This window comes from Coturnix japonica, chromosome 7 (genome assembly GCF_054131305.1).
Source record: "Coturnix japonica strain WE chromosome 7, WE-NBRP24, whole genome shotgun sequence".
Classification (NCBI taxonomy): domain Eukaryota; kingdom Metazoa; phylum Chordata; class Aves; order Galliformes; family Phasianidae; genus Coturnix; species Coturnix japonica.
The window spans coordinates 13,604,762-13,632,036 of record NC_140669.1 but is presented as its reverse complement, the minus strand read 5'-3'; the positions used below and the strand labels follow the sequence as shown (position 1 = coordinate 13,632,036).

Sequence of the window (27,275 nt, the reverse complement as noted above, 5' to 3'; positions counted from 1 at the left end):
AGCATGTCCTTGGAAGTGATGGGTGAGATTTGGGTTTAGCAGGAAGGTTTTTGCTCTGGAAATAGCGATGGTGGAGAAGCCCAGCATTTGTGTGCAGCTAGCAGAAAAGTGAAGTATAAATGCAGGTCATTAGCTGTGTTATCATGTTAAACTGGAGCAGCTTGGTTTGCGGGAACAATAAGTCTATTATTGAATGCGTTGCAGTGCAGTTTTTAATTACCATATCTGTACAAGCAACAGCAGCGCAAGGTGCCTCTCTCCTTTTGGAAGCGTGGCAAGTGGCTGTCGGCTCCTGTGCTCAGCACCATGGGGACCTCAGAGCAGTGACCAGGAGTGTCAGGGTGTGACAGTCACCGTGCCTATGAGGGGCAGGGGTCTGGGTGAGGAGCACTGCCACAGCCTGGGCACCCATGTGTTCGCTGCTATCAGGTGCTGGGCTGCCTGCCGACCTGTGGCATCGTGCACACGCAGCCTTGTGCCTGCCTCCATCTGACCTCGAAGCTGCTTTGAAGCTTTGCAATGTCAGGAACATTTCTAGGGCTTTTTTTTTTTTCCCCTCCTTTAAATCAAACTCCAGCATGCTCAGGCTGTCGCAATCTGCCTTACAAAATATCCCATCAAGTTGGTTCATTTTTCCTCCCCTCCTATTCTTTCTCCCCCCCCTCCCCAACCCGACTCAGCTAAGCCTTTTGGACACTTTCTGGCTTTGTTCTTAGCTTGTTACAGATATTTTTTATAAACTGCACATGGCATATATATATATTTTTAATGCTTGATATAAATGGCTTTTTGTGCATACGCTGCAAATGAGACAGTGACTGTTTTTCTGCTGGACTTGGAAAAGTTTGCTAATGGACTCGGCTCCTCCTTGCAGGGCTCTGGTCCTACAAAGCCGTAACTTTATACCGAGGCTTCTCCTGTTGAGTTCAGTGTGTTGGATGGAGACTGTGTTCCTACATATGAAGGCAAAACTCATCATGTTTAAAGCCGAAAGCCTCCATCTGTTCATTTTTGAGGCTACTTGAAATATTATGTTGGAAAGTGTTGGTGATAGTATCTTAATGGGAAGGAGCCTATCTGATTGCCTCCCTCGGTGGAGAATTCAGGGCTAGAGCAGCTCAGGATCACCGTGCTTTGCTGCAGTGTCAGTATAAGGGTTCAGTTGATGATCAGCGTCTTAGGAGTCCTCTCACTCTAATTTCAAAGGCAACACATCTCTTTGCATCGTGCTTTAATCCATCAAACACCCTTCTCTGTGGTCCAACTGAATTTGCAGGTCTGTATGAGGCCAAGCATCAGAATCCCCACACGTTTGCATCCGAGCATGTGCTGCTGTCTCCGGCTGATGCAGGGCTGTGAGCTGCTATCTCCAGCTGATAGAGAAATCTGCAGAGCTCGGTGTCTCAGCGCCCAGCAGGCCTTCCCTGCCGGGGCTGCTTCTGGTTGCCATAGAGATCTGCTGTGCTCTGCTCTGCCCCACTGGGCACCTCAGCCCCGCTGTCCCCTCTGACTCACATGGGTGAAGGTGATGAAATTGGCAGGAGAGGGTTAAGCTGCTGCTGGTGGCTGCAGTCAGACAGTCACCTCAGCCTGGGTTTTGTGGGGCAGGAGTGGGGATGAAGGCATCTGTGAGGACGTGACTGGATGGTTCTGTATCCACAGCACTGGTAGAAGGTCTGCTGGGGATGCGTATCCCTCCAGTCCCTTTGTGTCACAGTATTTTAACCATCGTACTTGAGCGGGCTCTTTGCAGAGGCCTTTTTTTCTTTTGATCTTCTCTGAATTGTTTCCAACCAAGGACAAATTGTGCGTTCCTGCTGTGATCCACCCCAATTCTGGGCTGAGCGACTCTTGCATGGACTCCTTTTTACCATGCCACTTTTTACCACGCTCTTGAGCCTCGTAAACCTTGCTTCTTCTGTTGAGAGAAAGGGTGAAGTCCTTGCTCGTTGGTCCCTTCTAGGAGAAAGGCAACTTTTTGATTCCCTTTGTGAGAATGCACAATTTGTTGTCTGAGGGCCTTGCTCCTTGCCTCTCTGTCACCAGTTCTATGGACTTCTTTACAGCGCAGCCCTCCTTATCCCCTGGTTCAGGAAGGGGTTAAGGCCGTTTGCTATTTCAACTCGGTGAGGTGGTGGGAATAAAGGTGGCTGTGGTTGTTGCTTCCTAGCTGAGCTGCTTTCTTCATATTTTTGGGGTCACTGGACTCTGTCTAGGTACAAGCAGTGGTCTGGACTTCTTGAATTGATGCTTAATTGGAGCAAAAATGCTAATTAGTGGGAATTATTGCATTGTGTTCAAAAGTTATTGCATGGTGAGGGAGGGAACCAGAAGAAATTGAGTGTCTGAGAATTTACTCACATCCAGAGGCTGCTGATAGAAGAAGAGCATAGTCCTGTAACACATTATTCCAACAGCAAACAGTGATCACTTACAGCTTTCTTGTGTGTACCTATGATCAGTTCCAGGGGTCGGTTTGGGGTTTATCAGGGAATGACTGCATTTATCTTCAGGTTTAAGATACATTTCATGCTCCGGAAGAAAGAAACTATCTAACTAACCCGCAAGCTCTGTACATATGCATGGGGGGGATCTTGCTGTGCATGGGTTGCAGATGCTTTGCTGAAGTCATGTGAGTGGCCCAACTGCCCTCAGAGCAGCAGGTCTTGTGTAAGCACTGGCATTTCTGTGCGAGTGGGGGCTAAGGGACAGGCAGTTTCACAATGGGGTTTATTGGGCTGTGAATCAGTGTTGAGAAGTGATGGGGATGGTGTGTGGGAGAGGCGGGGGACCAGGAGTGAGGGATAAGAATGTAATATACAGACATCAAACAAACCTGTGGACTGAGGTTAGATTTACTCCGGCTTTCCCATCCAAACCTGTTCCATTGTAACTGTTTGAGGTTCCTTGTTCAAGAGTACAGTTAAGGCTTTGTAGTTTATTAACTCAGTGTGAGTGGGTGACTGTTAAGGTACCACAAAAACAGAAGGCTGGGAAAAGATGTATACAGGTTTCTTTTTAATTTGTTATTGTGTGATTTTTTTTTTTTAATTTTTTTTTTTTTTTTTTTTTTGGTCTTGCGTCTATAACCTCTCACTGAAAGAGGAGCTGAACATCTCAGATCTTTTCCCTGTGCAAATACTATTGCAAGCCTCCTGCAAGGAGTCTGTAATAGCATGGCTGTAAGCAGCTGCCCTAGCACACGCTTGTGTTTTTGGCACTCTGTTTCCAAGCTCCTGATGTCGAGCTCCCTGTTGCGTAGCCTGTCCCTGCACCTTCACTGTAACAGCGTTACATGAGTACTTTTCATTCCTCAGTTTTGAGATGTGTGTGTTGGCCTTTTCTCCCTGTCAGTCCGAGTTAATGATATGTGATGGATCCACAGCTGCACGGTGCCTCTCTCCAAAGTGCAGTGTTTTGATTTAACCGTTTCTGTGTTGGTACGAAAACATGCGCAGTCTTTCCCTGAATTAACTGTCACTTCAGCAGGACTAAAAACAGCTTCTTACTGTAATAGGATATTGACTTGTGTCTTGTGGGTATCTTCTAGCATCTCGTAAAGATGCTTTTTAGATGCAGTTTAAATGGCATTGTATGAGAAGCTTGCTGTGTAGCAGGAGAAATAGTACTGCGTGTTCCATCTGGGCTGCAGCACGCTTGAGATAAGTAGGTGATGACTGATTTTGAGACTAACACATTCTCAGAAGTGCGTTACTGAGACGCTGCGTTGCCCTTTCATTGTCTTCTGGTGGCATTTATTTACAAAGCAGAGATGTGCTACCTGAAGTGCAAGTGGATCTGTTTGTTTGAATGGCTGTACGCTGCCCGTTTGACATTAATGTTCATTTGGGATGTGATTTTTCTAGCGCTTCATAGCGTCCTGTTCTGCATAAGCATTGCTGCTGGGAGAGCGAGATGTGCTCCAGCAGTGCTGCCAGCTGAACCGCCTGAGCCATAGCTTGAACTTTCTACAAACTGACCATTTGAGGAGAGGAAAAAAACGGCAGCCCGAAACATTCGGTAGCTGTTGCATTGATAATAGCCTTCCCAAGTGTAATTCTCTAACAGAGGTAATTAATTTAATCCCTGAGGTATTGTATATCAATTAGTCCTTAGAAGCAATATCGCCTGTGTCTCTAGGGAATGAATGCGTTGCTTGAGGTTTATAAAGGCGTATCTGTTTTTCTTATCTGTGAAATTACCCTGTGGTCCTACCACCTCTTCTTCCCTCACTTCTCCACCCCCGCCCTTCCCACCACCTTGACTTTTTGGCATTTTGCTGCAGCGTGATGCCCACAGCTGTGGACAGGTGTGTGCGCCTCAATCCTACAGCACAGTTATTGACTTGTCCTTGCACGTCCCAGGCTGGATGCCTTGGTGGGACACAAACACAACCCTTATCCTCTGCTGTAGACCCGTGTTCCAGGGCAGGACTTCTTATTTACGTGCTCTTTTGTTACTTACCACGTTCAATGATTTTAAAACCTGAACTGCAGTGGAAACAAAAATGCTGATTAGCTTCATGCTAACGACTCACTGGAACTGGCTGCGTCTTCCCAAGCTTGGACCAGCTGCAGCACTCCCAAAATACCCTTTTGCTGCACGTTCACCACTGCTGGCCGTGCTGCTGGCTGGGACTCTGCCCAGCTGCAACGTGAACTTTGGGCATTAGGCTGTTCCAATGCATTCAGCTTGTGTTTGATTAGCTAATCTTTCAGTCATGCACCACAGCTTCCCCTGAATCTCGGAAGGAAAATGAAACAATTGCTAACTTTTAGGGCATTTCAGTAGTGGGAACAGCTACGGTATTTTAGGAATAGCTTTGTTTTTTGTTTTGTTAATGGCTATTACTCCCATCTTCTCACCAAACCCAAAGACCTTTCCTTCTGTCCTGGCATGAGATGCAATAAAAGGAAAAAGCCTCCAGCAGCAGCTGAAACACTGAGAGGTAAAAATTGCAATTATTCCAAGGGCAGCTTCCATGTTTGCGGTAAAGTGGTCCACCCTGTAGCTGTGAGTGGCTTCTGAGAACCAACCTCTGCTTGGAGAAATCCCTGTCCTCTTTTTTTTCTAATATTTTCTTTTTATTTTTCCCCTCTCCTGTGCAGGTGGGTGCGGTTCAGGAAAAAATACCCACTTTTGTTTGGGAAGGTGGAGGACAGGGCTCCAAGTTCTGCTCCCCTTGGGCAAGCTCAGCCTTCCTGTCTGCTTTATACTGTAGCATTTACCTGGCACCTTGCACAGGCAGAACGAGCCCATCAAATGCAGTGCAGGAGAAGCTGGAGCTCAGCAGCTTCCCCCCAGCATTAGAAATGCTGCAGCACTGCGTGGCTGTTTCAGAGCCCAGAGGGGTAGGATAGTGACAACACATGTGTGTGTGAGGAATGCAAAAATTCACAGCTTCTGGGAAGTGGGTGGGGTTCCTGTAGAGCTGAGTGACTTTTTTCATCTCCCGTGAGTCCTGGGTTTTGATGTGGGATGCAGCCAGCATTAGTGCCTGTGCTCCTTCTGAAGTCTAGCCTAGCGATCTTGGCTTGTGATATCTTGCATCCAGGGGATGTTCTTTCTTCTTTTTGTTTTTTAATTGATGATACTTGCAGAAAAATCTCTTTTTTTCTCTTCACCCAAGATGTATCCAAGATGTATCCTGCTGCTGCCAGAAGTTTAAATGGATCCATTATTATGGAGTCCTTAGGCTAGGTAAAAACCCAAGGGGAAATGCCATGCGAATGAAAAAACACAACCCCAAAGATATTAAAAAAGATAATCTAGTTGTGAGGGGGTGTGAGAAAGAGACAAGAATGTTAATATTTGTCTCCTGAACTCCAGGATGTTCTCACCTTATCGTGGAAAAGCTTGAGGTTTCTAGCACTTAATAAGATCACACATAAAATAGCTGTTAGGCCAAGACAAGAGTCAAAATGCTTTTTAGCACCTGCAACTGGACCACTCCCAAGAAAATCTTTGCTTGATGCTTTATGATGTTGATGAACCTTGGGAGCCTCAGTGCTGGCGGGCAGAAGAATGGTTGGTTGGTTGGATCCCTTTAGCTAAGCTGGTTCTTCTGCAGTTTGATGAGTTTTCAGGTGAAATGTGGAACTTCCTCTTCTTTTTGTGAAGGTTTGTACACACCTGTGGAATACCCATAAAAGTTCATAGTGTGAAATGGGACTTTATGGTACTGCAGTACTTTGCTATTGTGCACCCTCTGCCTGGGAAACTTTGCTTTTGGGGAGTTGAGCTGCGGATTAAAGCTGCTATTTTAACATACACATTTAACATATAAATACAATGTACACATTCCACTAGTATCAGAGTGCATCTTTGTGGACAGTAAACAAAGGACTGTGCTGATGCAACAGGGGAGGAATATAAATGAAGAAAGTTGTTGGTTCTGTTCTGTGCCCCCCCCCTCCCCCCCAGATATTAGAAATCAATCTCTCAAAGCAGCAGCTTAAGCAAATTGTTTATTCCTTAAACATGTTTGCAGCTTGTATAAGACATTCTGTCTCACTTCATAGTTAAAAGAAAAGACTGTGACATTGCTTGCAAGAATCTGTCATAAAGTATTTCTAATGCAGATGCTTCCCTGGCTGCGTTTTCCCCTTCAAAAAAGCCGCAGCTCCTTCCCTTTATTCCCTTCCATAGACTAAATGTAACGAGCGTTGATCCCCATGTACCTCAGGCTCTGGAATCAGAATTCTTAGAGCTAGCGCTGTGGTGAGGGACTATTCAAATCAGTATTTCTAAAAACAGTAGTTTGCCAGTCAGCCCACAGATGACAGCGCTCAGACATGCTTGCTGAGTGATGAATTCTTTCCATTTGCTGGGAGGTACCCAACGGCAGCTTTGTCTGTATTATTCCTTCGTGTATGGGGATGTACGCACACGAGTGGATGGACCAAGGAATACATTCTTAATGAAGATGTTTCCAACTAAGTAGGATTTCTTATTTTTAGGCAAGCTGTTACCTGTAATCTTGTAGAAGAAAGGCAGCAATGCTGCATGGTACCAGCAAAGGAAGATGCTGTGCGCTGTAGTGGGGGACTGTAATTACAATGTCATTCTAGCTCGTTAAGGATAACTGCAGTCTTTAAAACCGTTAAACCAGAGGGAGGTTACCAGTGGGGGAAGAGCTGTTCTGCAGAGTGTGTGCTGGATCCTAAGGCCAGGAGGAGTGCTGAGGTTGCTGATGCAGTTCAGTGAACCATTCCCTTGCACTTAATGATGGCTTCTGCTCGTGGCAGGTAAAACAAGCTGAAATGCTGAATGGATGATGTTTGTCAGCTGAAAAAGGAATTGGCATTGATCTCTGACCTGGTGGTGAACTGAACCAGTGCTTCTGCCACATCTGTGAGACAGGTTTATAACACCCCGTGATGGAATGTGCTGGGGATGTTTTCCTACCTAAGGTGACGTCGGCTACTTAAAGCGTAACAAAATTGTGTTAGTTTGTGAAGAGACTTTGACATCAGGCCCAGATTTCATGCTCAGTAATTACGTTCTTACCTTTGTAACTGTTGTTGAACGCAGCATTTTCTTTGCTCCATTTCTATTCTGGTGGCTTTGACAGAACACGATAGCACTATGAGGTAGCTGCTGTGCGTATGTGGGTTTTACTACCATAGCTGAGACATTTGCGAGGCTGGTAGCAGGCCAGAAAAAATTGTGTGAGTAGAGCTCAGGCTTGTTATCTTCTCAGTCACATTAATGTGCTGGAGCAGGCGCTCTCCCACTGCTCTGATAGATACACTGACAACTTTTGAAAGCTACAGAACTGGAAATGATGTGGTTGAAGGATGCCTCTGGAGGCCAGCAGTACATTTGTACAGCATCTGGCACAGCTGGCTTGAATAAGGGGATCCTCGATAGGCTTGGCATGAATCCCCTTTGGTGGGTGACTTCCCTCAGCTGCTGGGATAGGTGCCCTTGGTTTGTTTCAATCCTGACCCATTAGCACTTCAGGGCTGCTCCAAGGGCTCTTAGAAGCGCATACTTTTTGGAACCATGCTCAAAATGTCTGTGAGCAAATACTTAAGGAAGTGTATCCTGAAAATATTTTCCTCTCTCTTTAGATAAAGTTTGGAGACTGCAATTTATTTTTCCTTCTTAATGAATGTAGATAATGAGTATCTGGCAGTAGCCATGACACAAAAGTTTTGTCCAAATAATGATGTCCAGGAAGAGTAATCACAGGTGGATTAGGTGACCCATGAAAAATACCAAACAACCCAAGTCAGCGCTGTATAGAAGCTGTTGTCCACAGCGGAAATCACCTTATTTTACTCCTGTGGATGCTAATGGACCCAGTTAACTTAATTCATTTCCAGAGGGAATGCAAACTAAATGAAGTCAGGCTTGTCGAGAGGAGTGTGCACACAGGTTTAAATAATCTTCAATCTTTGTTGATGAACTTTTCTGAGCAGACAAATGTTTACCGTAGTATCTGCAAGGTAAGACTGTAGCTAGTGTGAGATAGGAGTATTTCTGTTATTAATGTAGAAAGCAGCATATGTGGGCAATGCACTATTAAACAAGACAGTATCATCCTCTGTGCTGTGTGCTTGCCCCTTGGCATAGGCTGGGCTGTCTGTGATGGGGACAGTCAAGAGAGGAGCTCATCTGTCAAGCACAGAGCTGCATCTCAAGAGCCTGGGCAGGAGCAGCTCCCTGACAATTAATCATAATGGCCAGGCTACCTGCTTCACCCTTTAAGTCCCTGTTGCAGAGAGATCTAATAGGAACCGTACCTCTGTCCAAACCCTACCCCCAATCTTTGTTGCCTTGTCTAGTTTTTATTTAGCACCGCAAGAAATGAGTGGAATCTAAAAGTGTTCTACCAATCACCAAAAGTACTTTTTTCCCTCTGGCTGCTTGGGAAGTGCCTTTAACTCCCCTCAGGGCCTTTCTGTATGAAGGGACAGCTGGTGTAGAACAATAGGGACTGATTTGTAGCGATCAGCCTTCACCTTTCTGAAAGGCATCTGTCCTTACAGCAGTGCCTGTGTTTCAGAGGGGTGCCCCTGGGAGAGGCTTGCTATGCTTCCAGTCTCTCTGCCCAGCCTGACTCCTCTACGGGTCCCTAGAAAACAAAACCAAATACGTTGAGAAGAAATTCTGTTAAAACTTATTGGTGAGAGGTGTGTTTTCCTCTCTTCCACCCACATGGTGAGCTTTTGGGTTTGCAGAATTTTGGTTGCATGTCCTTCAGGAGCACTGTGTGCCAAGGAGGCTGCCCAGCTCGGTAACTGAGGTGTCTTTCCCCCACCCTGGTGTCAGCTCAGCAGAAGTTGCTTTCCTCCGCTTATTTGGATCAAAACGGTCTGGGAGGTGCACGTGTGCACCTGAACTCGCAGCTGGGCATCGTCTTGTGAGAAAACAGTGTCGAGGAGACAGGAGCAAACACAGATGTAGCTAAGGATGCTGATTTCAGATTCTGCTAGGAGGGAAGAACTTAAACCCCTATTTCCAGAGAACCCTTAAAATAACAAGAGAACAGCCTCCAAAGGGACTGCAGTGTTACGGTGGCTGTCATCTGTCATACCTTGGTAAGAAGCTTCAAGCTTTATTTGTGTTTGTCCCAAATGTCTCCAACAATCCACAAATCTGAAAGGTCCCTCTTCAGTCTCTCAATAAATTGTAACGGGTAGTTTTATTTAAAACAGGCTGCTGCCCCACTTCCCTCCATTTTGCTTTGGTACAAGTGGAGAGTGTGGTTGAGAGCGTGACCCAGCAAGTATTATTTTGGAAGCCTTACCTACTCCATGGGATTAGAGGTAGTGCCTACTCCCTTACACTTCATGTGAGGGCAATTAGTGCACGTGCATGGCAATTAGTGCTGCAAATGAAGTCGACACTGGTGTATTCTGCCTCTTTAATGGCTTGCTTTCCTCCTCTGCCAACAGAGCAACCAGGCAGTCTCAAAGGAACCTGCTGCCTTCTGATACTTAATTTGCTTCAGGCTTACCTTGGCATCTGCCTCTTTCTTCTGCTGCCCAGCCTGGCCCACCTGCCTGTTCCTTCTACCTGAGCTGCAGAGAAACACTGCACGCTTCTAGAAAATCAGGCCATGACTTGCACAGTGTGCTGAAGTTCTCCAGCACTGTCTCTCCCTGCTGTGCTTTATCTTTCTCCGTTTCTGACCTGTTCTCTGCAGAACATTGGGGTGATTTCTGACAAACTGGAAGTGGCATCACCTGGCAGGCAGACATGCATGTAGGAAGCCATAGAACCACTCTTTTCATTGAGGTGCCAGGTTGACAAGGACCTTAAATTACCTGTGCTCCACAGCGTGACCATATGTGACTGTCTGGAGTGCATGTATCCTGCAGTATTGTCAGTGTGTGTGTGTATGACCCTTATGTAAGGAGCTACATAATTAGTCTCTAAACCAGAACATTAACTGTTCCAAAGGATTTTTAAAACAAGTGGATGGGGAAGGTATTGCAAAGCAGATGGGCAGCAGAGGACTCCCAGTTAGAGGAAAAAGCGAGGGGTTAAAACACCAGAAGAGACCCCTGGAGACACTGACAGCAGGAGGGGTGTGGAAGGTGCAGGTGGAGTGCTTTGATTTGTTTTGTTGTGGACTGACTGTATGGCTTCCCTTAGTGCAGCAGAGCACCTTACAACATAGACCACTGGGTTTGTTTTCTGAGTGCCTGCCATGCAGTATCTGTGCAGCGGCCCTTTGTATGCCTGTGAGTAGGAAGCTGGTAGTTTATGGAATGTTTTTGAGGTGGAAGCTAATTTTTGTGATGGGTGTGATTGCTCTGGGCAGGAGTATGGAGTAACCAGCTTTACACTGAGTGGATGTGGTAGGCAGGAGTTCAGCACTGCTCCTTTCAAGAGACAAATTACCTTAGAGGACCTCTTCCCTGCCGATGGCTCAGGGCTAATGGTGTTGCTTGGGAGCATTTTCTTGTGCTCCGCTGATCTTTGAGAAAGCTCTACTGTAGGCCAGTTTTTCCCTTGTTCTAAGCAGAATTTGCTTGCACAGAGCAGCAAGCAGGCTGGTGCTTTCTAGGTAGTGTGGGTGAAGTGCTGTTTTGCTGAGGAAGTAGGGAGGTTTTTATTTAGCTAGTGTTAGTATGCAGGTGTTTCCTAACTCTTCCGTCCTGAGAATCTACACCATTTTTTTGCTGGCAGTTTCTCAAACAGAAGTGTGCATCAAGCCGTGATGTTGTGCCATCAGCACCACTGGTCACGGTGATTAAAGGTGGGGGAGTTCACAAGGGCCTGCCTTCAGAGCAGCCTCCAAAATCCTGGCAAGCAGCTGCCAGGGCTTCTGGCAACTTTTGTGAGGGAAGGGGACTGGCAGACAGAAACTGTATGGAGGCAGGACTGCATATCCCTGCTCTATGAAGTGGTGAACATATGGAACAGACCGTCGTTTAGGAGGTCTTGGGGGTGGATTATTAACAGCAGTGAAAACAATGCTGCAGGAGCACATGCATCCACCCTGGCACTTTGCATGCATGTCGTCATGGAATTTCCAAAGAAGGCCCTAAACAAAACAGCATTATAGAGGAACAATAAAGCATTGTCGGCAGCAGCCAAGGAAGCTGGGCTGGCACCTCTTTCCATAACTGGGACCCAAACTGGTTTTTGTTCACAGAGTTTCTGGAGTTGTAGCATGGACAGCTGTATGTTAACCTCTGCCTTAAATGGTCTGATGAAACCGCTACAGAAAATGGTGATAGGGCTTTGCTGGACCATGTTAGCTTGAGATCAGTGCTTGCACTTAGAATTTGTTTAATGTTGATGGTTTTAGGAAAACTAGCTTTTTTTTTTTTTTTTCTTTTTCTTTTTTTCCAGATCATTGTAACTTGCCCTAAAGGGAAGAGCTTGTGAATCAAAGAAATTCTATTTGAACAACCGTGTCTGTTAGAGTTTCATTGCTTTGAGTTGGGAGGTTGTATTTCAGCCCTGTTTCATGACTGTGTGTCTGATCCAAGGCTCTGCTGAGGTTTGCAGAGCTCCTCTGAAAGCTGGGGTGCTTGAGGTGTGTGATGAGCAGTGACTTGGTCCTCCTGGATGGGCATCTGAATCATTGTGAGGACGTCTTACCAAGTGAAAATGGATTTTAACATACATGAGGCATCTAATACTTGTCACGGTGAACCTATGGAACAGCTTGTTTGACCTATCTGCTTTACGGGATGAGGAGAATGCATACGGCTTCCTGTGATCCTTGCCTTTTCTGTCTTAATATCTAGGAAGGGGGCATGGTCTGAAGAAGGGTTCATTTTGGGTCTGTTAACCTACCCAACAGTCCCCAAAAGCACTCTTAGAGCCTAAGTACTTCACATGATTACGCCTCAGGCATCCAGTATGAGTTAGGTGTATGTTCCCAAGTGGGCCTTCTAAATGTAGGCATCTAAAAACATCCTAAAATGCATTTTTTTTTAATTGACTAAGTGGTGTGGCAGCCTCTTCTTGCCTCAAGTCACTTTTACAGAATAAATAAGAAGCTTTTGGGTTTCTGTATTTACCACTGTGCAGCCAAACTTCTGGAGGTAGCAACACTTGAATAGGCATAAGCTGCCTGACAGAGCTGCAGCAGGTTGACTGGTTACGTGACCAAGAGTAGAAATTACTGTGGTAGAGCAGTGAGGATTCTCCCAGCCCCATTGTTGGCCAAGAAAAGCTGGGATATTCTGTGGGATTGGTGGAGCTGGTCTGTAGGACTTGGGGTGGTCAGGCTGAAAACAGAGAGCGTGTGTGCAATGAGAGTAGGCTGGGATGGGAGGGTCATGTGGGCTGAAGGGGGATTAAGGGGGAGTAAACCAGTGGGATGGTGCATGGAGATGAAGGGAGGCAGCTATGAGACATCATTTGAGGTTATTCTGTATGCGTGTCAATTCGTTCCCGTTCTTTTGAAAGCAATCCTTGCTTTCATTATAATAGAGGCCAGACCAACCACTTCTTAAATTTTCTTCTCTCTTTTGAACAAAGAAAACGTTACAAAGAACTTGCAATTAAAATGAGTTGTGAAGCATTATCTGGTGCCTGCTGAGCAAAATATTGTGAACTGGCTGAATTAGCAGCTGGTAGGATGCAGTGAAAAGCACAGAGCCTCGGCTATGGCAAAGAGGTGGGACACCAAAATGCACCAAGTATGCCCAAGCTCTGCTGTCGCCTTGGCAGTGGATGTATGGCAGCAGGCAAATAATGGCTGCTTAAAATTCTCTGAGGGAGGCTTCAAAGAAGAGTCTGTGGGGAAGAGAGAGCAAGGGGTTGGAGGAGGCAAAGGCGGATTCTGAAGCTGAGACCTAGAATGTCTTGCTTTGCATCTTATATTGGAAATAATTCTTTACAGAAGTTTTCTGGCACGCACGTGTTTGTCCTCTATTTCACGTGCAGCTTCTCCATAATAAACAACACTCAGCTGGGACTGACAATAGAAAAATTGTAGGAAACTTTTACCAGACAGCTCGTTGGTAGGTCTGCCTCCTGTTTTGTTCTTGAGCTTTTCTGTTTTAAAGGAACCATCTGCTGCGTAACTGTAAACATTGCAGACTTTGCAAGCAAGTTTTACTTTTGGAAGGTCAGCATCCATCTGACACAAACTGCTGGCAGGCTCACATGCCCTGTCTCAGTGCTGCCACCTCTGCCACCCCTTTGAGGCTCCTGGCTTTTGGAACTGGGCAAGGCTAACTCTGTGGGTCACAAACTTCCCACAGCATGGTGATGGCTGGCATCTGACAGAGCTGTGGACAGAGGAGGCTGCTGCATCCTGTTGTCCTATGGGATGTTGGCATGGATGCAGGCTCTGCAGCTGAATGGATGCACTTCATTTTCTTTTTGCAGGATGTTCTACAGGGTCTGTTTACCAGGTCTTTCTCAGGCAAAGCAGAGCATGGTGCTGAGTCCGTCTTCTCTCTGTGCACCTTGCTTGGTGGCATAGCAGTTAAATGAAGAAGTGGTTTTCAGAGTGGCTGGGGTCTTGTATTGCAGCATTGGAGGTCTTGTGCTGTTGCATAGGGTAGGCTTAACACAGCTTTCTTATGCTTTCATTGAAGACATATTTTACCTATTTGGGCTTCTTCCAAAACGAAAAGGGAGATATAGGCTGCCAGAGCTCAATGGAGGGAAATAGAGAGGTGCTGAGGACTGGAGGGATGCGAAATCCTTGTTTATTGATGCAGGGAACTCAAAGGGGGTTGCTGGAGGAAGCCCTGATAGCAGACACACTGTATCAGATGGAATTTCTCCTCAGCAGAAGATAAATCTTCTAGTCTGCATAGCCTGGCACAGCATTTGCTGTGGCAGCACAAGTATTTTTTTGGCATGTTGACGCCTAAATCTGGGAACTGGCAGGATGTGAAATTACCTAGGGAAGGGGGAGGAGGATGCTTGTAAACAGTGCAGGGGAAGGCAGTACATGTAGCGGGCTGATTTGTGCTTGTGTGAGTGAAATTGTGGGTTGAGTTCAGCATGGGTGAGATGGGCCAGAGCACAGATCTTGAAGGGGTTATTTCTGGTTTAATGCATCCAGCCAACAGGCCCTGACCCAGACGTCACTGGAGGAAAAGAAGAGAAAGCAGTCAGCACATCCGCTGTTAGCAGAATGCTCGGGTCACAGGGCTGGGAGCCCAGGGTCCCCAGTCATGGTGCATGACTTTAATCCCTTGTCTTTAGTAACTAATTTTAATTTATCAGTCTCATCTTTGTTAAACCGATGAGGAAATTAATGCATGTTTATAGAGACCACGCCACGAGTGATATGAGGAGCAGCGAGTTAATGTTTAGCAAAGTTCTTCTGAAGATGAGGAGCGGTATACAGGTCCTGTTCTGACTGTCTCAAGGTTAGTCTTGATGAAAAGAACTGCTGTTTTAGAGTATTTTTCTGCCACTGCTATTGCACTAAGCCTAAAATATAGCTGCACGTTCATCCACTGCCCAGCTGATTCTGTATAGCATTACAAAAGCATGCTGAGTAGAGGTGTATATCCTTACAAGCTGGAGAGATGAACGTCAGGTGAATAAAGCCGGGAGAAAGCTGACCTAAAAAGCATGCAGAGCTGAGTGACTCAGATGGCAGTGTGCCCCAAAGGAAACTTTCAACAAGGGTGATTCATTAGCAGTCAAACACTCCTTTTTGTTTTCCTGCCCTGCTATATTTACATTTTGAAATGGGTGCACATCTCATTGCTAGCTGAAGTGTTCTTCCAAATGGGAAAAAGGAAGATGCTGTGTTTAATGTTTGATAGGCTGTGTGGCTTGGGCTACAAATCAAGCTTTATTCAGTGGGATTCTGGTATATATTCTGAAAGGTACCACAGACATTTTGTACCAATAACACCAGGTTGTGATTTAGACGTGCCTAAAGAGAGTTCCAGGCCTGGGTTGTTGCCTTGTGTGCATAAAAGGGAGAGCCCTCGAATTTGGCACATAATCCATGTGAATTTCAGAGTATGCTGAGGGATCATTGTGGGTCCTTCTGCACTCAGAAATCCCTCTGAAACCAGATGTACGCATATGTGAACCATGCCAACTGCTGTGACCCGTGCTGTGACTGCGAGAGCTGCTGTCCCCTCCAGCAGCAGTGAGTCCCTGCTTTCCGTGTGGTACTCCCGGCCATGTGCTGTGTCATGCTTGCAAGGTTCCCGCTGCTGCTGTGCGAATAAGAGGTTTCCTGCATCAGCATTGTGCTAGCAACAGCCACCAGCTCCTGATTCACTAAAACTCAAGCATGATGTGGGCAGGCTGGTGGCTGTGATTTACAGGGCTCTGCTGGAATAGAAAGCCTGTTGTCTATCAACACATTGTCCAGGCAGCACAACAGGGCAAGGTAAGCACTGGAAAAGCAAGGTCAAAATGCTGACAATACCGTATTGTATTGCATGACCCTGGACAAGTGGTTGACATGCCTTGCTTCTGCTATTCTGTGTGAAACCAGAGTAGTGCTTGCTTTTATAAAAATGCTTTACGGTCTGTGGGTGGGAAGCATTCATTTGAGTGTGAAGTATTTCTGTTGTAGAAAGAGTTAGTCTCATTTGCCATAGTTTCCTGTTCCCAGGCCTGTTTTTCATGGAGATCCCAGATTCCTTTTGAAGACGGAATTCTCTTTGTAGGTGTTTTGAGTTTCATTCATCACGATCCATCTGGAAATGCATCTTGGAATAATCCATTTTGTTTGTGGCTTAGCTGGCTCTGCATTCTCCAAATAGCAGAGAATGGTTTGGGTTTTATAATGGGATATATGGCCGCTCTGGCTTGGTTCCAGCTCAGGTTGGGATGAACTGAAAGGAATTGCCTGTAGGTCTGTGAGTCAGACCTGTAAGGCGCTAGCAGAACGCTGGGTGTCTAGTAGCAGAAACCAGACCAGGCTCTCAGTTACATGCAGCCTATGTGGTATGATTTGGTGGGCTCAGGCTGCCCCCCAAAAGCTGCCAAGTGCCTTTTTTGAGGAGGGTCCCAGCAGACAGCGCTGCCTGGTAGCAGCAGCCAGTTGTTGCTGGCTCCTCATAAGCAGTCTCTTCTGCTCCGCACTGCTGCAATGGGCTGCCTGCACCCAGGGCACCGTTTTGTCTCTCTCACCAGTCCCTGCCCTTTCTCCAAATTCACAAGCTGCTGCCCAGTCTGCCAGGCTGAATGGGAACAGCACGTGTACCTGCCAGGTGAGCCAGCACCTCCTCTTTGTAGGCAATGTGGTGCCTAAAAGAATGGCAAGAATTTCAGCCTGTTAAGCCACAAACTCTTAAAGTTGTTGGTTTTTGGGTTTGTTTTTTTTTTTTGCTCTTCAGTCGGACAGGTCCTGATATTATAATTAACCTCCCCCTACCTCCCAGCTTGCTTTCCGTTGAGTGTCTGAGTTTTCAGATTCCGCCTGTCTGCGGTCCAGCCCCAAGATAGTTAAATGTAATAAATAAATAATGATAAAAATAGTCTCTGAGGACTTGGCAGGCAGCAGGCCAAGGAATCTGGGCAGGTTGCCAGCAGCTCTTCCACTGGAAATCTAAAGTTAACTCAGACGATGGGCTCACATCGCTCTGTTCAGATGGCCTTATGGAAAAGTCCTCTTTCCTTCTCCATCTCAGTGCTAGGAGATGTGGACATCAGAGCTTTGCTCCACAAGAAGTTCAAGGTGACTGCAGGATGAGGCCTGTTGGAGGGCAAAGGACATGGTGCCTGCACTGCTGGAGCAGCAGCATGGACAAGGCCCAGCTGGGCTTCTTCAGGCTGATGTCAGGGTGGAGGAGTCTGCTTTGGATGCTGGTGTGTGCGGGACTGGCTGCTTGCATTCTGCGGCCTGCTGGGGTTGTGTCCCAGCCCAATCCCATCTCAGGGTATGAGCTGTCACCATGTGTATTTATATCCCCCTTTTTCTGTTGTGCCTTATAGCCACAGTGTACCGTTCTGGGAGCTGGAAGAGATCTACCCACACCCAAGGCAGGCAGTTAGCACTATCAGGAATATCTGGGAAATTATGTATCCTGGAAAATGCGTGCCCTCTGGTGAGGAGCAGCCTGCCAGCAGGTGGGAAGGTTTAGTTAGAGAGCTGGGATTCCCCTTTAAGGAGAAACAAGGGGCCCAGAGGAGTGAAGCTTTCCAAACCTCTGCAGCGATCGGCACAGCTCCTGCAAGCGCACCCAGTGCACAGAAGTCGAAAGTGCAAACACAAACCTGTGCCTTCTCGCCCTGCCCTGTTCCCCAAACCAGCCCTGTTTCACTCAAGCTGCTTCGTATCTCTTTTAGACCTTACAAAGGGGTCAGGCTTGCTTTTTTGTAGGCACGTTCCTATAAGAGCAGCAACATGAGGAACTGGTAGCAACCGGGTTTAACGCTGGCTCCCTCGAGCTTTAAAACTCCTAAGTGTGGGATAATCAAACATCCCCAGATCGGCACACGCCTGCAGCATGGAAATTCCAGCAGAGGCTGGTTTTGGGCACGGTACCTTTGTTTTGCAGGCGAGGCTGGGCACGGTATCTATCTTTCTCCTCGCTTTTTCATCTGCATTAATAATGTGTGACCTCGAGAACTGGCAAGGTAACAAAGATAAAGGTACTTTTCAGATTTGGTGTTGTGCAGGCCAGTCCCCGTGGATGTGTCTGTTGGTGGACTTAGCTGGAGCTGCTGGGAGTATGAAATAAGCTGTTGGCAGCAGGTGATGGAGATACCTGAGATGCTTCTAGCCCCAGCCCCAGGGACAGTGTCCATTGGGATAACTGGTGAGGGGAAATCCCTTTGAACATGTGAGATCTCTGCTGTGTGTGTTGGGCCATCTGAGGTTGCGTTGTGGTGAAGGGTGAATCTACCACACACTGACCCTCCAGTTAAGGGTTTGGGGTGCAGAATCAGGGCTTTCACAGCCATCGTGTGCTGCAGGGACTGTAGAGCACTGTCCACAGAAGATCTGTGACTCAGTATAGGCTAGAGTTACAGTTCTTTTTTATTGTAATTATATATTATTTTTTCCTAATCATACTCTTAAAAGCCTTTTATTTTGCTTTTATTGATCTGTTCACATTTATTTATTTATTTAAATAAAAGCCTGCCAGTGGAGGAGGCTGAAGTGCAATCTAGTGAAGCTTCAGGCCTTGTGGTCTTTCTGACCCTAATGAGTCGGCAAGTGAAGGTGTGTGTGGGGAGAGACCCATAAGCAATGGGCTCCTGGTTGTCTGTGCTATCAGCTACAGAATTTAGGACAGGCATTTTCTAGTGGGAGTGCATCAGTCCTACAAAATGCAATGGCTTTAGATGCATGTCTGGAGCTTCTCTACTTGTGAACTCCGTATCTCTCTACAGGGTGTCAAAAAGCAAGTGTTAGTTTTCTCTCTTTGGAAATACTTCTCTAGAAGGTGATCCCTTCTGTTCTGGTGCTTGAGAGTCTGCACTCTATTTTCCTCTGGTACCACACACGCTTACTACATCCAGCCGAAAGTGAGCCCTCCTTTGGGACAGTGGTGGAGCAAATTGCTGCTTTCTAGCTGGAGCATGACTGAGCAGCTGAGAGCCCACAGTGTGTCTGATCTCAGGTTGAGTCCACAGTAAAAATCCCTTCTTACCCTGCAGCACTATTGGACTGATGTGTCTGATTCATTGCGGACATAAGTTCCGTAACTTGTGACCTGTGACCTCAGACAGCAGGAAGATGGTGGATTCCCTTTGCCTCAGGAGCTGTCTTAGAGGAAACATTTAAATACAAACTCACAAAAGACTGAAATACTTTTTGTAGCTGGCTTTTACTGCTGTGCTGCAGCAGCCTGCTCTGGTATTAATCTGGACATAGAGCAACCCTGCATGAAGACACCGTTCATTTCTGTTAGTTGGTAGTTAAGCACTTGAGTCTTGTTGCAGTGGCTGCTTCACTTAGTAGTTCATTGAGTTCAAAGGGTCTTTATAATGCTCTTGATATGCACTTACGGCCTCTATTCCCTGCATAGCTGCACCTAAGTGATTTATATTGGTGTGGGAGGAAGGGCTAGGTGGCTTTATACTCAAACATAAAGTAGTTATAGAAGTAGGAAGTCACAGGGATAGTTTTGCTAATTCAATGAAGCCTATCTAGCCTATGAGAGCTTGAATAAAATACCCATATGTACCTGCATCCCAGGAAGGGCTGGAGAGGAGCCCTGCTGGCTCAGCATGCGGGGTGCAACAGTGAGATCAGCGGTCTGTCAAGCAGAAGACAAAGCAGGCAAACTAATTACATCTTGGCAAAAAAATGTAATTAGGAAAGAAAGGCCATTACTTAGATGGCTGAGTGCCCGTATCCCTGCCGAGTATCCCAGCCCTCTCAACTGGCTCTGTGGAGATCCCACTGCAGTGCGCATCTTAGCGCATGGGCCCCTGATGAAGCCCGCAAGAGTGTTCCTTGTTTTGGCTTTGCCTCCTCGAGCCTTGTGAAAGTGTAGCTCAGACCAGAGAGAGAAGGCCGACTATTCTGTGGGGTAATCCCAGCAAAACCTGTGCTACATGGGGTGTCTTCCTCTTTAATGAGCTGTGGTGATCAACCAACAACTGCTGACTGTACTGCCATGGCAGATCCCATTTGTTTTCCTGATGGCGATGCCACCACGTGCTCTCTTGTTTCAGTTTGCTTTTTGCCTTGTTTCGTTGCTCTTTTTCCCGTCCCTCCCTCCAAGAGACCGGTCGGTTCTTTCAGCTTGTCTCTTTGCCAAGGTATTGCTGCATACATGGAGGAGGGAGTGCCATTGCTGTGTCTCACTGCTATTTTGTTGGTGCTTCCTGTAGCTTTTTCCCTGTAACCAGATGGTTCTGGTTCGGAGACATTGCCTTCTCTACTTTGTGTCTATTTTCTCTGGTTGTCTTTCTTGTCCCATTGTGTTTTCCTGATACCCCTGGCCTCCCTGTTTTTTCATTACTAGGTTTGCTCCTGTAGGCTATTAGAAGGCAGGTGCAGTCTGTTGGGGTAGAGATGATTCTGGAGGTTTTATTTGAATACTTGTCATTTAATACCTTCCAGGAGGAGCTGTGGCTTGCAGTGGGATAGGGACATGGGAGGCCTTAGCTCTCTTGCTGGCTGTCACTAAGCCTTTGGGTTTATATTGAGGTCCCCATCAGTAGGAAAAAGAAAGCTGTAAGACTTTTTTCTACAAGTGATAAGTGTTGAGTTGTGCTGTGCTTAGGAAACGAGTCCCATTTTCTCTTTTGGCACTTTGGTGGTGGTGGTGATGGTCTTGTTTAGCTTAGAAAAGAGTGAATTTTAAAGAATGCAAAACGTTGGCATCCTATGAAAGGCACTTAGGAAGTTTTAGCATCAACTGCTGCATACAAGGACATCTATTTTTCAGTCAGCTACATTGTACTAATGAATTAATATCTGAGAGTCAATGGGAACCTCTAAATACGTGCTTGAAAGCTGCAATTAAAACTGTTTACTTTTCATTAACTTGCTTAGATTTTACAAGTCATGTAAAACATGAAAGCGTGTCAAGAGAGTAATGCTTTCAGATATGGAGCAGTGTTTGAATGTTTAAAAAATAAGACTCTTTAAAAATATTTATGTTGAAGTAAACAAAAAATATTCTTGAAATCTGTTGCATCTTTCTCTGTGTGTCAAGTTGGCTTTTGCTTTGCATTGGACTTGGCTGTTTTTACTCCAAAATTACTGCTTTTTCCCCTCTCCATTAAGTATATCCTTCTTTAGTTTCTCTTTGCATTGTGAGAGAAGCTGCGAAGCCTGCACTCAGAGTGAGCATGCTGTGCTATGTTTCCTTCTCATATCAGTGCTCATGGCAGAAGACCATGGTGATGTCAGTGCAGTTTTTCGTGCGTGTGTATATATATATATATCTCAAAAGGATCAGAGAAAAAATCTTCTGTGTGAATGTCCGGAGTGTATAGCATACAGGCAGATGTTAGACTATTTGTTAACTCTGAAGCTGATAACGTTGCAGAAAGGGCACGTGCATGTGCTGTGCTGGAGATCTTGCTCTCTTGAGCCAGTATGCATCTTGGAGGGCTTAGTTAGTAAACATCAGTGGAATTATTTCAGACTTATGCTGATGCATTATGTAAATGTGATTTAGTCCTCTCTTGAAGTCATTAGGAATCTTTCCATTGCCTTTGCAGGAAATTGGGCTACCCTGCAGAGCAGAATATTTCCTGTTGAAATTTCCCACTCTTCACTATTTCTGAGGTTCGTTAGTTTTCCCAAAGGAGCGATGCACTGGAATGGAGATGGAAATTTGGAGCTCTGCTGAATACCATAAGTGCCATTTCCCAATTTAGAGTGCTGTATTTGGCTCTGTTTCTTACATGGATGTAAGTCTAACTTAATTTTCCTTTCCATAATAATCTCTGCCGAAATATGTCGACCTCTGGGACCTTTACCTAAAACTACCTATTTAATAAGGGCTTTTTCGGAAGAATGGAGCAACTTCAAAGAGAAGCAAAATAACTGTCTATACAGCTAAACTTACAGGCTTACTTTGGACAGTTGCCTTTGTGTTTTAACTGGCGAATGCATTTGTTGTGGTTTGTGATATTTTATTCACTGCAATTCTTAAGGCCATGGATAAGAATATTTTAACACCAAATATGTGAAACAAATGGGGAAAACGTTGGAATAACAGAGCTATTATGTATGGAAGGCTCTCTATTAAGTATCAGAATCTATCCCAAAAGCAAGGTATTTTAATGCAGTTACATTTCTGTATACCAGATGCTGATGGGGAAAAAAGAATGATGCGAAGGTGAAAGCTGTTCTGAAGTCTAAAAATTAAATACAATGAAAGGCCTGGCTACTTAAGTGTTTGTGTTTGCTCCCCAGAGTGGAATCAGAAGCCCGGATTTGGGCATTTGGGCTCCTCTTAAAGTAAGTTGCAGACTGATGCAGACAAGCAATTACATGCTGAAAAGCGTGTGCAGCTTTATTAAATACCTAATTAAGAGGTGCACTTAGGCTGTTGTTCCAGAGCGCAGCATCCCTCCTGATCCAGGCACCAAAATGTGCTCTTCAAAGCACAGTCAGGGAGAATGTGATAGCAGCCCCATGTAACAGCTTGAGACGGTGACTTTCTGCCTCTTTTTCAGCTCGTGAACTCAAGAGAAGCCCTTCCTTCCAAGGAAATGATGGAAGGAGTTTAAACCTACTCACCACAGGCTTGCATTTGTTCAGTCTTTTCCATAACTCATCAAAGCAAGGCTGTCATAGAGCCAGAGCAATGTCAGGTTTCTTAAAATTCCCAATCTCCCTTGCAGTGACTATTTGCAAGTCTTTCAAAGCAGTTCCTTGTTTGTGCAAATAGTTTGAACCCATCACTTCTCCTCACATTCAGGTTGCTGCTTGGGTACCTCAAGATGCCAGGGGAGCCAGCTGGGTTCTTGTCCGCCTCAGGTGTTGGAGGTGATCCCAACAGAACTCCTGCATTAAACAATTCACGTTTGCATCTTTTCCTAATTCTACCACTTAAGACGAACTCTGGAATGGATGCACTGAACTCCACGGACTCTTTGAGATAAATATTTTTAAACTTCCTCAGCTGGAGGAGGAGGAGTTCCTAAATATTGTCTTTGGCAAACTGCTTTTCTCCTGACAGTAGGATTAGGTGTGAATTTTCTGTGAGTACCTCCATGCAAACAGTTTGAGAAGTTTTATTTTCTTCTTTTAAATATTTGAAGCTAGATATGAAACATGTATATCCATCTTAAATGGAAGTGCTGCGGACGCTGAGAGAGTCTGTGGTCGCAGAAAGGTGATAAAGCAGTTTACATCCACCAATCATTTAGATGTTGCTTTTGTTGGTGGGACTTTGTTAGGCTTGGATTTCACCTGGGTTTTTTAGCAGTTAAATATTTATTTTGAAGTATGATGATGGTTTACATCAACATGGCTCTTAGCTTGTATTCTGCTGTGCAACAGCATGTGGTGCCTTTTACAGGGAGCCTTGCGTTTTAACTGTACTCATCCATGCTGGGGAATTTGCAGTGCTTTTCGTGAGAGTGGTAGAAGAATGCACAACGTTTGGATGTTAACAGAGCTTTTATTCCAAGCTATTGACTTTTCAGTTGTTTTTGTTTCAGGAGCATGTGCGTGACCCTGTGTTACATTTAAACCTTTGGTGACTCTCTCATGTGATGAGAGAAGAGATCAATGAAGCTGCCGGAAAACTATTTGTCATGCCCCTGGGTTGAGAACCAATGCAGAGGTGCCGCACATCTCAGTGTTGGTACGAACCATGTTCTTAAAAGTCCCATTTGCTATCAGGAAAAGGGCTGCTTGGACACTTAAAAAGCAGCTGAAACTCTCTTTTAACTGTGCTGGTTGCGCTTGAGTGGTCATTGAGATACTGGGAGAATGGAAACTATCAAACATAATGCTTGTCTTTTAAAAAAATAGCAGAGGGGGTGGGTTGGAAACAGGGCGAAGTGTTGGGGAATTGTAGATCCATCAGGCTTCACTTCAGTTCCTGGAAAATTCTGAAAGAAATAATAGCACAGTGTGCAAGCAGCTGGGACATAACAGAGAGATGAATAACAGCCAAAATGGCTTTGCGGAGGACAAATGGCATCCAACCAGTTCTCTTCTGTAACAACAGTAAGAGGAATGATAATGTCATTGGTAATAATAATAACATTCTGCATCTCATAGGTTGGCTTTTGATGCTGTCTCGTATGACAATCTCAGAAGCGTACTGCATCAAGACTGTTTCCCTAATGTGGGGTCAAGCATGAGAGAGAAAATGCCTGCAGGTTGTAGTGAGGTTATGAAGGATTTGCTGTCAAATGAGAAGATGCATTGTGTGAGGTTTTGGAGAAGTTTTTTTCCTGGGTCTGCTTCTACTTGAGGTTTAGCAGAGGAGGTATGGCTTTACAATGTGTAGATGACAAAACCCCAGGAAGAAGTGGAAGTGTGTCAGTGCTTGTGGTGACAGAGCCTCTGAGACCCTGCCATGGAAACAAACACTTCCTCTGGCCTTCCTATAGATATAGGGCTGGATTGCAGTCACTGCAACTGGCTATAGTCACTGATGATTCTCTATTGATTTTTGTCCCAGGAGAGAAGCAGAGATTTTAAGCAGAGGCAAGGCAGACCTGCTTTCTGTCAGGAAGCAAGAGGTGACCTGGGGGTTTCCGAGCTCTTCCTTCACCCAGTTCCTTCCCTGCTTTATGCCCCCGTGCCACCACATAGCTGACCCCATTGGTCTTCCCATCTAGTGACGAGGGCACATCAAACAGTCTGTCCTTGCAGACACAGAAACAATTGTAACAGGCACTTCAGACACACATCTGGTCCTTTGAATTTTTTTTGAGGTTCCAAGTTGCTTGGTTTTATTAAGCAGTTGGAGTTTTCTTTTAATCTACAGCTGGTCTGGACAATGTGCCTTAATTAAACCATTCTAAGTGTCATGGCATGGGCTGCCTGAAACAATTATTATTTGTAGTTACTGACAATCACCCTTTCTGACAGTTTGATCCTTAGAGCCATGACTCCAATGGTGACAGAAGAAACCAGTCAAATGACACGTATTTCTTCACACCTTTTATGACAAGTTAGAAATAGCTCTTTGACATGCTGACTTAATATTTGTCATTTTTCTTCAGCAGTCGGGGGAAGCATGGACAACAAATACAGATGGGTAAATTAATTTTGCTCTGATTGTCTCCATTCTAATTAGCGTGTTTGAAGCAAGATGATGAGAGAAATGCAACACAGCGCAGCTTTCTCAGGCATTCTTAAAGGATGCTTTTGGGACTCACAAGACCAGCTTACAGAGCTGGAGGACATCTAAAGTATATCATTTTAATATGAATAGTTTTGTGCTATTTTTGGACTGGCTTCTGAAGGAAATGAAGCTTAAACAGTATTTCTCTCTTCCTTCCTCCCTCACCATAACTTCCAAATGTGTCAGTTTCAAACAAACACGGGGAGATGTAGCAGCAGTTTTAGAGGAAGTTTCGTGAGCTTATGCAGGTGGAGGACAAGGTAGTGCAAACAGATGACGGCACTGCAAGATGCTGAGCTGTGTGTTTAGTTGTGTTTAGTTGGGCTCCCATCTCAGCTGTTCTCAGTGAAGAATGCTTGAGCCACAGTTACATTTCTCAGCCTTTGGAATCAAGCTTCTGTTGTTTCTGTGGACTTTAGTGTTGAAAAATGAGTAGGTCAGGAGCAGCTCTGCTCCCGTGGTGAAAGTTCTGTGCATAGGCTGACTTCCTTGTGTCTCACACAGTGCCCCGTACAGCGATTCCCCAACTGTGATGGGGCTCCCAGTCTTGCTGTTGCCTCAGTGGTGTCCCCAGAGACAATCAGCTGATTGTCTGCTTTGGTGATCAAATGACTTTTGAAGAAGCTTCTATGAAGTTAATGGAGATATTTTTGCATGGATCACTTTTTCACGCAGTGCTTAATCTGGTTTGGTTTTTGTTTTGCTCAAGAAGTTTGAGGATGAGGTTCTGTAGGTAATGTAGAGGTATTTCTGTGAACCCATCATGTACAATGTAGTGCTATTGTGTTGAAACTGTTCCCATTTCTTCTTTATGCAAAATGTGAAAGCAGTATTCCTTTTGCCTTCTGGCATTTTGTGCAGCTCAAAAATGAGGTATATTGGAAACAGCTGTAATAAAAATTAGGACATACCGGATCAGCACTGAGTGTAAGCTGTTCTGGTGTAGCAGAAAAGTCTGCAGCTGGTAGCAGCTAAACTGTAGTTGTAAACATTTGCTGCACCTGCTAATCATTCCTGAGGTTACGTGGTGCTGTCAGCCTGGGAAGGTCCTGCAGTTGCTGACCAGGCTGAGTTCACACTGATAGATGATACCTCTGTGTTTTTACCCAGCAGGTCTGGCGCAGGTCAGGTTCTGAAGCGCAGGTCTGGAGGGTTTTCCATGCTCTGAAACTCTGTCCCCAAACCTGTGAAGTTTTCCTGCTCAAGCCAAAATATTTGGTTGGATGGGTTTTACCTCTGGGACAGGACCACTAGATGGGGGCAGAAGGCTGCGGTGGGTGTGTGGTTTCCTTCCCTCCCCCTTTGGCCAAACCAATGAACACATAATTTACTTTGCCTGTGTACCACAATCTTCAAATCCCAGACAAAGGGTGGGGTGGGGAAATATGCAAAGGAGAATAGGAGACAGCATTAGGATGCCCTGACTTTACAATATGCAATTTTGGGTGGTTGAATGTTTTGCAATTACTTACATAGCAGTCAGCTTTCAACTTTGCCTCCTGTAGTTGTTCCAACCAGATTAGTTGCAGTTGAAACTTTGTTTTTCTTCTGATGGCCTGTGGGTTTGGGCAACATTGTAGCTGAAATCACACAGGGCGGCAGTAATGAAACTAAGCTGCTCGTTATGAGATCCTAAATGCTGTGGACCCTGGTAAAGGGGAGAGCAGAGCATTCATGAAGTAGGGAAAATATTTAATAGACTGATACCTGAACCAGAAATGAGTTTAAAGCAAATGCACATTTAAGGATAAAGAGAGAAATAACTGAGTGAGATAAAGGAGAAGGGAAAAAAAAGTTTTTCTTCCCCCAAATTTGACTGTATTGTTCTTCTGGCTATTTAAATATGGAATTTGAGGTATCTTTCACTTGACTCAGAACTGATCTCTTTTAAGCCTGGAATAAGTTCTCTTTTAAGCCTGAGTGCAGTGTCCTCATTCGCCTACTGGGTAATATGTAAACTGAGAGGATATGCCTTGCAAAATTTAACCTCTGTTTACAAAGCAAGGAAAAACAAATGCCGCTTTCTGGGGACAAGCAAGAAGACAAGTCTGCACTGTCCCTGCTAATCTACATGGAAATGTATTAAAGCAGCAAAGCTGGATAACTCATACTGCTGCTGTCTTAATGATGCTGCCTTGA

The 27,275-nt window shown here is 45.3% G+C and overlaps 1 protein-coding gene across 2 annotated transcripts in view; it reads left to right on the top strand.

Moving 5' to 3' along the window:
- ADCY5 (adenylate cyclase 5) overlaps positions 1-27,275 on the top strand; it is a 187,554-nt gene that overhangs the window by 2,317 nt on the left and 157,962 nt on the right. The window lies entirely within an intron of this gene.